The sequence below is a fragment of the Ailuropoda melanoleuca genome, chromosome 5 (assembly GCF_002007445.2).
Source record: "Ailuropoda melanoleuca isolate Jingjing chromosome 5, ASM200744v2, whole genome shotgun sequence".
Lineage (NCBI taxonomy): Eukaryota > Metazoa > Chordata > Mammalia > Carnivora > Ursidae > Ailuropoda > Ailuropoda melanoleuca.
This window is the reverse complement of record NC_048222.1, coordinates 122,058,567-122,071,323: the sequence shown is the minus strand read 5'-3', so window position 1 is coordinate 122,071,323 and position 12,757 is coordinate 122,058,567. Positions and strand designations below refer to the sequence as shown.

General features: G+C 33.8%; 1 long non-coding RNA gene across 2 annotated transcripts in view; it reads right to left on the bottom strand.

Moving 5' to 3' along the window:
• Positions 1–12,757, bottom strand: part of LOC117802232 — a 203,886-nt gene that overhangs the window by 84,198 nt on the left and 106,931 nt on the right. Inside the window, exons 3-4 of one of the 2 annotated variants that reach the window (XR_004625300.1) lie at positions 11,676–11,809; positions 4,967–5,411 (exon numbers count right to left, since the gene is read on the bottom strand). This is a non-coding gene — a long non-coding RNA (uncharacterized LOC117802232). Of the gene's footprint in view, positions 1–4,966; positions 5,412–11,675; positions 11,810–12,757 lie in introns of those variants that run through there. The other variant, XR_004625301.1, reaches the window with a different exon arrangement.

The following is a 12,757-nucleotide window of genomic DNA, read 5'->3' as shown; positions in this document are numbered from 1 at the left end:
TTAAAAAGAAATGATTAAATACATCAAGAATATAACATATTTAAGCTGTAGAGAAGCAATGTTGACAATTCGAAGTGGCTGCTCTGGTCTTCCCCAGCATACTCCCCCTTTTCCAACCCTGACATCAGTGACTTACTCTCAGAGGTCATCAGCCCTTCTGCTTCTTAAAGTGTTAAATACTTTTGAGTTAAGGCAATCCAAAAGTATTTGCATTTTAATAAGGAACTACTGAAGATTGAAAAACCTTTAGGACTTAAAGGAAAACAATTCTAATATTGCAAGGTGAGGCACTTGCAATTTAATTCACAGTAAAACAAAATTCACGATGTGGTTAGGTGCATAATTTAACCTTGTGCAATGCCAATCCTGTTTGAGTAAAAGGAAAATGAGAGACTTGATAATATTTCAAAGTTGCTTTTATTTCAGTCTCCGTAAATGGCTTAGATCAAGTATTGGGAAAATTTTCTTTCCTAAACCATTTTATCAAAATTTTACTCCAACCTAGTTTTCCATCCTAAATTATATATTCGTAAGCACAGGAACTAGTAATCATGTATCCACATGGAGTAAATCATGCTCTCATTTTCTCTCTGATGTCTGAGTGCATAGACTGTTTGGTGCCCTGTCAGTAATCTGTCCAAATACCACAATAAGTAAACTGGCAATATGCACCTTGGTGCAGACTTGTCTTTCAAATAGAGATTACTAATTGTCTGGAAGGAGCAATACCTGCTATTATCTTCCCTGAAAAATATTTCAAGCACTAAATAATTCAAATGTAAATGCCTTCCTTATGCTTGGTCTAGTCTTTAAAAATGACATGCTTTTATAAGTTCCACTAAAGTTTAGGGGGATGAAACAGATGACATGCAATAAAGAGTAACTAAAAACAACATAGAAGGAGAAACAGAATTCCAAGTGAGTATATTGTAAATTAAAGCACTGTGCTTTTAAAAGAAATGAAGATGAATAGCAATAATAAAAAAGGGACATAAGTAGAAAAGGCAAAGTCTACATGCTTTGTGAAGACTGCATATAAACAAAAGAGAAAAATATTGAAGCATAGGACAATCATATTTGTGTAAGATATAATTTAATTTCATTGCTTAAACAAATAAAAATGATGCTTAATGTGCATTAATGAAGGTGATCCAATTATTGTTTAGACAATGGACTTAACGAAGGTGATATCATATAAGATATAGATGTGATGGCAATCCCCTTGGAAAAAAACAACTGATATTTATATACTCTAAATCCAGGCTTGCTAAAGATTGTGAACAGTTACGAATGATGTCAATTGGAAATGCTTAAATTAAAAAACAAAAAAAAAATCATTTGGATGAAAAAAAAGGTGAAATTTTCCTTAGAAACTAACCAGGACCCACCAGGAAACTGGTAGAGCAGCCCCGGTAGGATTGGTCTTCCACAAGCAGGAGATACAAGATGACTTTAGAAAACTATGAGATTTGCTTAGTGCCCTTCCAATGAGTTAGGATGAGACTCTTTTCACGGGAAGCCATAAAAATAATTGTTGAATGACTTTTCATTTTTCTACCTAAGGCTATGTGGCATTAGAATACATCTGTATAAAAGTTTTAAAACTGATGTAGAGCTAAAAGCACAAAACTAAAAGAGAGATTTGTAGTCATTTCCAAACTTAACCCATTTTTATATGCTTACTTATTGAAAGTACAGGAACTTACTTTTCTTAGCACATTGTATGATTTGTGGTTACCAGTAAAATCAGATCTTTTTAAATATAGTTTACTATTAATAAGAAATTCCAAACGGTGAAGTTATTTCAATTAATGTTTATCTGAAAAGCTTTTTACTTTTGAAAATAGTTTTATTATGTAAATGAGCCTATAGTTTCATTTTATTATTTTAAAATTCTAAGGAAAATGACAATGAACGATAAATGACTATCATTTTTGCCTGGACATTTACAAATAAACTTTGTCATCTCAACCTTCAGAATTATTTCCTTATGAAAAGAAGCTAATACTATTTTCATCTACAGTTGACCCTTGAATAATGCAGGAGTTCGGGGCATTGACCTCTTATGCAGTTGAAAATCCATGTATAACTTTGAACACCCCCCAGAATAACTATTAATACCCTACTGTTAACCATTAGCCTTACTGGTAACATAAACAGTCAATTAACACATATTTTGTATGTTATATGTATTATACGCTATATTCTTAGAATAAAGTTAGGCTAGAGAAAAGAAATTGTTGTTATTAAGAAATTCATAAAAAATGGAAGATACATTTACAGTACCTCCTTGTATTTATTTTTAAAAAATTCACGCATGAGTAGACACACACAGTTCAAACCTGTGTTGTTCAAGGGTCAGCTGTACATCTCTTCCAAGTATTTCTTTTTTATGAATCATATAGTCAACAGTATTTGCTAATTTTACTAGAGAACAGTATTGTGTATTACAGGACCGCTATTACTTTACTGAGTGAACTGTGAGAAAAAAGAATTCCTCACAGGACATTTGATTTAAAATCCTGGGTTCAATCACATTACCGACCCTATGACAGTGTCCCGAACCAATCCATTATTTAATTAAGCTTCTATGCTGGCAGGTCTTCTGTCAGTGTCTGCACTATCCTCAGGTTCTCAAAAATCAGCCAGATTGAGAAAAAGAACTTTGCATTAGTTTAACTGTGGCACTTATTTATCTGGATTTTAATTCTTTGGTGATTTCCCAGAGTTCCTTATAAAACTTGTCCAGTGGACAACCAATTATTTCATCTTGTCGTCCATTAGATCTATTCTACTTGCTATTGAAACTGACACATAGTAGGTCTCCAATAAATTTTTGTTAAGTAAATGAAAGCTTTTTCCCCAACATAATAAAGAATAAAAAAAAAAAAAAAGAAGAGTATTCTATCTACGAAAACAGGCATTTTCAATCACATGCATGCAGCTATGTCAGGAGTAACAGAAAAACACAGAAATGCTAAGTAAACAGGCTACAAAAATATTACATGCATGAAGGCCACTTTAATGGCAGCTGTTAAAAAAAGAATATATTTTCAGAGTGAAATTTTATTTTTTTTTCAGAGTTAAAATTTAAATTTAGGCTAGGATAGATGCATACAGGCAGCTTCAATGTTGTTGATAGTGTTTAATTCTTCATTTGGATGGTGGGTACATGGTTCTTTATTATTATTTTGCATAATTTACATATGCACAGCTTAAATTATTTTGCATAAAAGTACAGATAATTTTTTAAAGACAAATATATTTTATGCCTTAAAAGGGTTAATGATACCAAAAACATATCAGCAATGTACACCCCATTTAGACCAGGAATTTTTCTGATCAGTGAGAAAGTCATTGTCAGAAGGTGGCAGTGTAGCACTTTCTTTTCCGAACGAAATAGTTTTCAAAATGCCAAATGTAGGCCTTTCCAGATGCAGGCCTTAGCCACGTTCAGTCCTGCAACTTACTCTCATTGCTGGGGATGTCTCATTAGAAGAGTAACTGTTTAAAATACAATGCTAATGTGAAGTTCTAATTGGGAAATCCTATGCATGTTAAATTAATCTCAAGTAGTTTTATCTAGAATTTGGTCCCTTTCTATGATGTTTGGCATTTCCAAATGTTGCACACTATTTCTATCAGTAGAAAATAAACTGTGTATGGGATAATAATGCACTTTAATATTTTAGATATACAGGTTTCCTTTGCTATCCAAAAGTAGAGAATTCCTATTAAACCTTTGGTTAACCAAAATGCCATAAAGCGAAGAAGCAATTACAATTAATTTATACGGAAAAATTTTTGAGCAGTTCCAGACCCAAAGCTCTCTTAAGCTTTCTGATACATTAGGACTATTGCTAACGGATGCAGAAAATAAATCAAGATAAAGATGCTCACAGACATAGTTCAAAGCTATGGCTACTTGATGTGATATGATGAGAGTAGTTCCCAGGGAAAGAGCTTGGTGACACCACTCTCCCTGCTCTGCTCACTGCAAACCAAGCGCTGAACTCTATTTTCACTTTTAACCCCCTCCCCCATAAAAGCAAAAACTCTCTGAATTTCTTTCAGTTAGTGAAAACAGATACTACTGTGGTCTTTCATAAGAGCAAACTGGCTTAGCACAGACTTTCAAAATGCAACAGAGACCTATATATTAAAATGGTGTTCAACTTTCTTTGTAATCATTAAGGCATAGCTTTAGTATAAACAAAATCTATATCCTTAGCCATTTGTTTTGAAGTAACAGTTTTGGCAAACATTAAAGTATAATTGATTATGGAAAATAAATCTACGTGGGAGAGAATGAGAAGTAAAATCTTGCTCCCTATAAGATAAGGAATGGGACCTATCTGGTGATAACATTATCGGAAGGAAAGATAACTTAAGCTTTTATCCAGAACTCAGCATTGCACATTAATAGAAAACAAACAGGAATGAGTAAGACTTTAAAATGGAGTAATATCATGCCATAATAGTTATTAAAATGATTAGTAGCTTTGTTAAAGATGGTTAACCGCACAGAGGCATGAATAGGAATTGTAATTTCTAATTTTTTATTGTCATCTTTTTAATGTATTTAATTATTGTATATACACATTTGAAAAATTGATCACTTTTCAACCAGTTAAGCACATTACTCTTTGAAACTGTAAAAGCAGTTTTGTTTTAAGATGGCTTTAGCCATTCTGGCCTCAAGGATGTATATTTTATAATTACATAAGCATGATTTTGTTGACAACAAGAATATGCATTTCATAAAATAACAATTTAATCACACTCATATTTGTGTTTGTTAAAATTGCACTCACAGAAGATTTTCACTTAAATTGTTACTGGACTTGCAAAATATTCATACTGGTCAAATTTTACACACTCCTGTATAATAGATGAAAATGGAAGACTACTACTTTATTTCTTATTATAGTTCTATTAATAGGTCATTTTTATGAAGGTGGTCAAGGATAACATACAGTCCATGCCCTCTAAGAGTAATGTTTGTGAAGTAATTAGCAAACAGAACAAAACAGGCAATTATGCACTAGTCTTAGTGTTACCTACATGATCCATGGGAGAAATAGGAACAATAAAAAAAATGAATCAGGAGAGAAATATATATGAATTATGGATCTTCAATGTCAACATTTGTAAAGTCCCTCTTAACAATGCAAAATAATGGAAAATGCTTATGGGTTATGGTTATTCCCCTGGGGGTCAGAGACCAAAAATCATAGTATTTATTCCCAGATATAATGATATCATTCGAACTGGATGCAACCAGAACCTCTGCTTTCATCTCTGCTCTGCCAAGTTTTCTTGTCTGATGGTGAGCTCTTCATTTTTTCTAGCATAGCAGGACACGCTGTGTCAACTATGGTGACATCGATATGCAAGGTGTAGCCTGGCACCTAGTGATACATAACAAACAAGACTGCCAAGTCTGTCTTCCAAAAGGTTCTCTAAATTGGCCCATGATATAGCCTTGTCTACTTTAAAGAGGAAAGCATGCAAAAAGCTTCTAACTTCTGTTATGAACTCCACCTGCTGCTCGACAGGAATCATTCAAGAATCCCATAAATTATTATTTTTTCACTCATACTGATTTGTAAGACCATTTTCAGAAGCACATGTATCTACATCACAGAACAATAGACAGTTTAAAGACATATACAATGCTCATTTTCAGCAGTGAGGTATAATTTGCTCTTTTCCCTGACATTTTGGAGTATTGGTCTAAAGAAAATAGAGGAAATATTCTCTTAGCAAACATGAACAATTCCAGAGAAAGATTTAATCCCTTGGTGATGAAAATATTATATTCGTGCCTTATATTCATGCCTATCTGTTCATGGGCTTATTGACTCAGAGTTCTCCAGAGGCAATCATAGATCTATAAAATGTCCCTGAGGGCTAGATTTTGTCAACTGCTACAGTTGCCAGGTTTGAGGAAACCCAGAGTCAGACCCACCCATCTGACAGCACTGCTGCACAGCACTGAGGAGCATAAATTAATTCAGTTAAGGACAATATCACTTATGCTCAAAATTCGGAGTATAGCTGTATGTTAAGAGTCATGCTGATAATAAATTTTCCTCACACATTTTGAGGTTTTGCTCCAATGTTATGTATAGATATAATGCTGAGAAATCATAAGAAACCTTTTTAGTAACTTTACAACATGTTTGTGTTGCAATGTGGCTCATCGCTATGTGGTCGTATCCTCTTCCTCACTTTCTTTTCTTCAGATGATTTTGAACTGTGAATCCACCATTCCCCTCGTAAGTACCAAATGAGGCTAACAGTGAGCTTTTTGGAGCATTGCTCCATTTTCATTTTGGATGTGGGGTCTGTTTTATAACATCCAGAATAATGATGTTTTTCACCAATTGTATTATTAGAAAGACTTGTGTAAAAGGCTTATTGGAATGCCCTCTGTTTAAAAAGAGATTGCATTTATTAATGGCTGTTTTAAATAACTTCTCTTTGAAAAAAAATGGATCCTTTCTTGTCACTTATTTCATAGATATCTGAAAATGAAATTTAAACTTTATTAAGTAAATGTGAATAATGAACTCACACATACTTATTTTTCCTATCTCAAGTACTAGGATGTTTTTTTCATGATTACACATATTCTAGATTCTGGCTTGTAAGAGAATAAAAGAAACCCTATACCTCCCTTGAACATCTTTTGGATATGTGATAACATTTGTGAAAATACTCTTTAACTCCCATGATCTTTCAATATTGATTTGCCATTAAGAAATATTTTTACACTATTTTGAAATACATTTAAACTACCTAAGAATTTCCAAATGGCAGCTTTGATGACATTATTGCCTAGATCAATTTATAATCACAGGGTATTTTAATCCAGTTTAAAAATTATGGAATGATTTTTTAAATATTTTTATTTATTTATTAGAGAGAGAGAGAGCACAAGCAAGGGGAAAGGTAGAGGGAGAGGGAGAAGCAGACTCCCCGTTGAGCTAGAAGCCAGATATGGGGCTTAATTTCAGGACCTGGAAAACATGACCTGAGCCTAAGGCAGACGCTTAACCATCTGAGCCACCCAGGTGCCCTGATTTTGGTTTTGTTTGTATTTGTATAACGTTTCAATCTTATACTATGTCAAGAGTAGTGGAATGATTCTCATCTCAAGACACATCCTAAGTTCCAAACTAAGGCTTAATGATCACAATAGTAGGCTGAATAATGTTCTCCCTAAGATGTCCGTGTCCTAATCTCCAGAATCTATGAATATGTCACATGACATGGCAAAAGAGACTTTGAATATGTAATTCAGTTAAAGACTTGAAATGGAGAGATTAACCTGGATTATTTGGGTAGGTCCAGTGTAATCACAATGGTCATTATAAGAGGGAAGCAGAAAGGTTAGAGTCAGAGAAGGAGATGTAATGAGGGAAGCAGAATTCTGGAGTGAAGCTGCTAGGAACCAAAGAATGCAGGTGGCCTCTAGAAATTGGAAAAGTTAAGGAAATAAATTCTTCTCCCACTACCCTACCCCCCAAGTTTCCAGAAGAAACACATCCCTTCTGGTACCTTGATTTCAGCATACTGAGTATCACTACCAACCATGGATCCCTAGAACTTTAACATAATAAATTTGTGTTGCTTTAAGCCACCATATTTGTGGTAATTTGTTACAGAAGCAATATGAAACGAATACAGTTAACTTCAAATTTAATTTTATGAATTAAATTCAGCCATATATTACCCCTTCTTTTCTCTTCCTGTAAATATTTAATTCTGATACTAAAGTCTGAGAATAAATTATTCTGCAGTTGATATGGCTGACAGAGTCCTAGGCATGGAACTATCCTAGCATACTGCTTGTCCATCAGCAACAAAGTGACAGATAAAGTATCAATAGTCATTAACAATTATGCAAATATACTGTGATTTTACCCATTACATTTACAGGTAAAATTTTCTCCGTTGCTTATGGCATTTTAAAGATATTGCATATTAGCAGAGGAGGGAATATTGTTAAATTTGTTTTTATTTGTTTGTTTAAGTTTCTATTTAAATTCTAGTTAGTTAACATATAGTGTAATATTGGTTTCAGGAGTAGCGTTTAGTGATTCATCACTTACATATAACACAGAGTGCTCCTCAGAACACGTGAAATCTGTTTTTAATCTGTGGAAATACATTAAGCCTTCCAAAAAGTAGTGGGGGCATAAATATCTCATCTGGTACTCTTACCTTAACTCTGTCTCTAAAATGAGACATAAAACATACAAATCCAAACATCAACCCTGTCCACGTAATGCTCCTCAATTTTGACTATTGTAGAAAATCAACCCATTATTTATCAAACATTCCCTTCCATTGGAAGGTTCCTTCCTCTTCCCACACCGTGACTACAGAGGTTCAGGATTGCTCCCCTTATAAAGACAATCCACTACAGTAATTTAGAAATTATGTAAAATAGTAAAGATAATCATGCAATTAAGCTTAGCGGAACACATGATAACAAAGGATATGTAAGTGTATCTACTAATAGTGAGATGAAGGAAATAATTTTTAATGTAAAATATTTATAAGATATTGTAATTTCCAAGAGGATTCCCCAAAGTTTTGTGGTTTGTTTGTCTGGTTTTGTTTCATTTTGTTTGGATTTTTGTTCTATTCTCCTATTACTATTTATAATATAGACATATAAATAATGTTAGGAACATTACAATGTAAGATTAAACCAGCTTGAATATTACTTCTTCTTGTCCTGTTGGCTATTCCAAGTGTGAACTTTTATAGTTATAAATGCTAAACAACATTATGGGGACTATAGCCTCGGTTATTTAACAATTCACCCTGAAGGTCCTGCTATCTGTGAGATTGTCCCTCAACCCCCACAAAAGCAACAAAAATCTAAAACGTACAAATAAAAAGAAAAGTAGTACTTTTTACCTCTAGTGGTGTATTTATGCCTTGGAACTTATCCATGTCATGAAGATGAATTCCAAATCTGTAGATACCACCCAGATGTCCTATATACAGCCTTCTATTCTTGTTTGCCTTTGGGATAACATTACTAGCATGTTTTATTGTTCACTGAAATCAAGAATTAAAAAAATGCATCTACAATCTATCAGTTCACTCCCAAATTCTACCTCTGTCTTCCAAACATTTTAGCGCTCTCACATTCTTTAGTTTTGTTAATGGCATTTATATTTTCACATTTATCTTCACTGTCCACTCAAATCTATCTGTTCTCCAGATGTGCAACATTCATTATTTTTCTGCCTTTAGCAAAATACTTTTAATATCTTCCTTCTCACTTTATTTTGCCCTTGATAATTTTATCAAGTCTCATATCTTCAGATAAATTCTTTATGCTGATGACACCCACATTTTATCTCAAGACCCTAACGTACAGATGAAGTCATGCATCCAACTGCCTACTTGCCATTTCCATTTAGATTTTTAATAAATATATCAAAGTTAATGAGATAAAACAGAACATTTGATTTTCCTTTCAAATCTGCTCCTATCTCTCTTTACCCTCTCACTAAATGTCACCACTGTTCACCTGATTGCTCAGGCCAAAATCCTAAGATTTATTATTGATTCATCCTTTTAATCATACTCTACATCCTTTATAGCAGCACATCCTCTTGGGTTAACGGAATAGCCTTATTACTTCTCATCACCTCCTCACTGTTCCTCTGGCTCAAGCCACTGTAGTTTCTCACCTGGACTATAATAATTACCTCTCCCCTGGTGCTCCCTCCTCTACACGGCTCCCATACAATGATTTGTCCACGTAATAGTCAGCATTTTTTATAAATTTAAATCAAATCATATCATGCTCCTGATTACAACTTTTAAATGAATTCTGATCACTCAAAATCAAATCTGAATGCCTAACACGGCTAGTGGGCCTATGCGATCTGGCTCCCATGTATTTCTCCAACACTTCCTCCTTCACTCCCTTTCATTTAGCTCTACTCTCCCTTGGCCTAGTCTTCATTTCCATTTCAAGGCATTTGCATTTGCTGATTCTCCTGCTAAGAGCCCTCTTCCTACTGATATGTACTTGATATTTCCCACTCCCCCATTTATTTTGTTGATTAATGGGACATCTCCTCAGAGAAACCTTCCATTACCACTCAATCTGAAATATCTACTGCACCTTTATATCACTTAGGGTGTATTTATATATAATCTGGCTTCCCTGTAAGAATGTAAACACTGTAAGAGCAAGGATTTTACATATTTCACCTCTGCATTTCAGTACCAGGGACAATGTCTGGAACTTGAAAGACACACAGTTACTTATTTGGCAAAAGCTTAGGAATTTATATTGAATTAACTAAATAACTAAAATTTGTGTGATATTCCTAATAATATTTAAATCTTGTCTATTTTTATTTTAAGTTTCTTTCAGACTTAGAAATATGTCCTTTGAGTGGAGTCACAATAGAAGGGAGGGCTGTGAGCAAAAATACTCATTTACCATGCTGGAATTATATCCCATTTTGAATAAATGCATTGATATAAGAATTAGTGTGTTGAGAGTATGAACTTTCATAGATAGACTGATAAAATTGTGGGTCTGGAATTGCTAAATTGATGAGTCAACATAACACACTATTAAGTGTCCAGCCTAAGTAGCAAACTATCTCCCAAATATAATACACGTCAACTGAACTGAAAGGAAATAGAAGATAGTTCTGGCAGTATGGCTAAACAAAGGATGGATATTACATATTTCAGTATTGGTATATATATATATACCTATATATATATATATACTATATATATATATAGGTATATATATATGCTATCATAAGCTTATGACTATTTTTGATTGAGTTTAGTCACAATAAGATAAGTCTGATCATAGAAAAATATCCACTGAGGACATCTGGGTGGCTCAGTTGGTTAAGTGCTTGCCTTTGGCTCAAATCATGATCCCACAGCCCTGGGATCAAGCCCTGTATCCAGGCTCCCTGCTCAGCAGGGAGTCTGATTTTCCCTCTACTGCTCCCCCTGCTTGTATTTTTTCTCTCCCCTTGTCAAATAAATAAGTAAATAATCTTAAAAAAATATCCACTGTTATTCATCAATATAAAAAGATCTGGTAGCTGTGTTTCTAATATAGAAATGAAAAATGACTTTAGAGAAAGCAGTTGGATTAGAGAATTGTATTAGAGTTTGCATTTTTTCAATCATTTTTTGGCCTAGCTTTAGTTCAATTTGCAACTATTTTATATTGATACTTTTAGTCACTTAATTAAAATAACAAACGTAGAAAATTGCATTTAATATCTCAAATCAATGAATGTTAAATGTTCCCAAAGTGCAAATATTCATAAATTCAAAACCTATATTTATGAATAATAATAAATCAACTTTATACAAAGAAGCTGGACATTAAAATTTTCATGATTACTGAAAACAGACTTGGCATATCTATGTAATGAATATCTAATAGTGAACTATTATTTATTAGTTAGCTGTACTATTATGCATACTAAAAAGATAGAAGCTTAACTCAGAGAAGCATGTTTCATCATAAATGTTTCATAGATTATTAGAGCAATTTTTTACTTTATTTCATCCTTCTTAATCAGAAGCATTTTGAAGTTCAGTCCAGAATAAATATCCATTTGATTGTCACGACTTGTTCTTATATGACATACCTCTGTTCTCTCACTCAGGTACATTTTCTTCCTGATTTACTTGAAAGTATCCAATTTTAGCATCATTAAACAATTTAGATCAGCAAATCCTCTCTGTAACATGATGCATTTTATTGGGCATCAGAGTGGGGCACCTGGAAAAATATGAAGATACAAAACAAAATATTTTGCAGTAAGGAGGAGGGGAAAAGGAATCTGAGAAGTTTCAGAATAAGTCACAGACAGATATAGGAACATAAATGGTTCATAAGACATATTTTAAATGAAGCCAGCATCCATATCTTTTGCTGAACTATATAAAAGGCAGTGTATTATACTGGTTAAGAGACCAGAGTTTAAAGCCACTATACTCTGGGTTGAAATCCTGACTGTACCAAATAATATTTTGGACAATTTGATTCTTTGTGCTTCAGCTTCCTTATCTATAAAACGGGGCTAGTAACCATAACTACTTCATACAGTTATTATTGTTTTAATTATGTAAGTTACTATGAAAATGTCTTAGAAAAGTGCTTGGCATGTAGTATGCTCTTAGCAGTTATCTGCAAACAGTATATATTCCTTTTAGCATATATAGAGTATTTTAATTTTTTTTAAAGGTTTTATTTATTTGACAGAGAGAGACACAGTGAGAGAGGGAACACAAGCAGGGGGAGTGGGAGAGGGAGAAGCAGGCTTCCCGCTGAGCAGGGAGCCTGATGTGGGGCTCTATCCCCATCCCAGGACCCTGAGATCATGACCTGAGCCAAAGGCAGACGCTTAATGACTGAGCCACCAAGGCACCCCTAGAGTATTTAATTTTTAAAAATGTTTGTAAATTTTGCCATGACCATGTTTTCTTCTTGTCCATCCATATTCTCTATTTTTATATTCTTAAGAATTATTCTGAAACTATAGCTGCAAGAGGAGTCCCAGACTGGGTTCCCAATGCTGGTACTCACTTGTATACCATTTACACTGAAATCTTTCTTGAAAGATCTTGGTTGTTTTCATAAGGAAGAGGACATAATAACAAAGCTCACCATACAGTATTTACTCAGCACCGAACCGGATATGTGACTGTGCCAATACCTGCTTAGGGT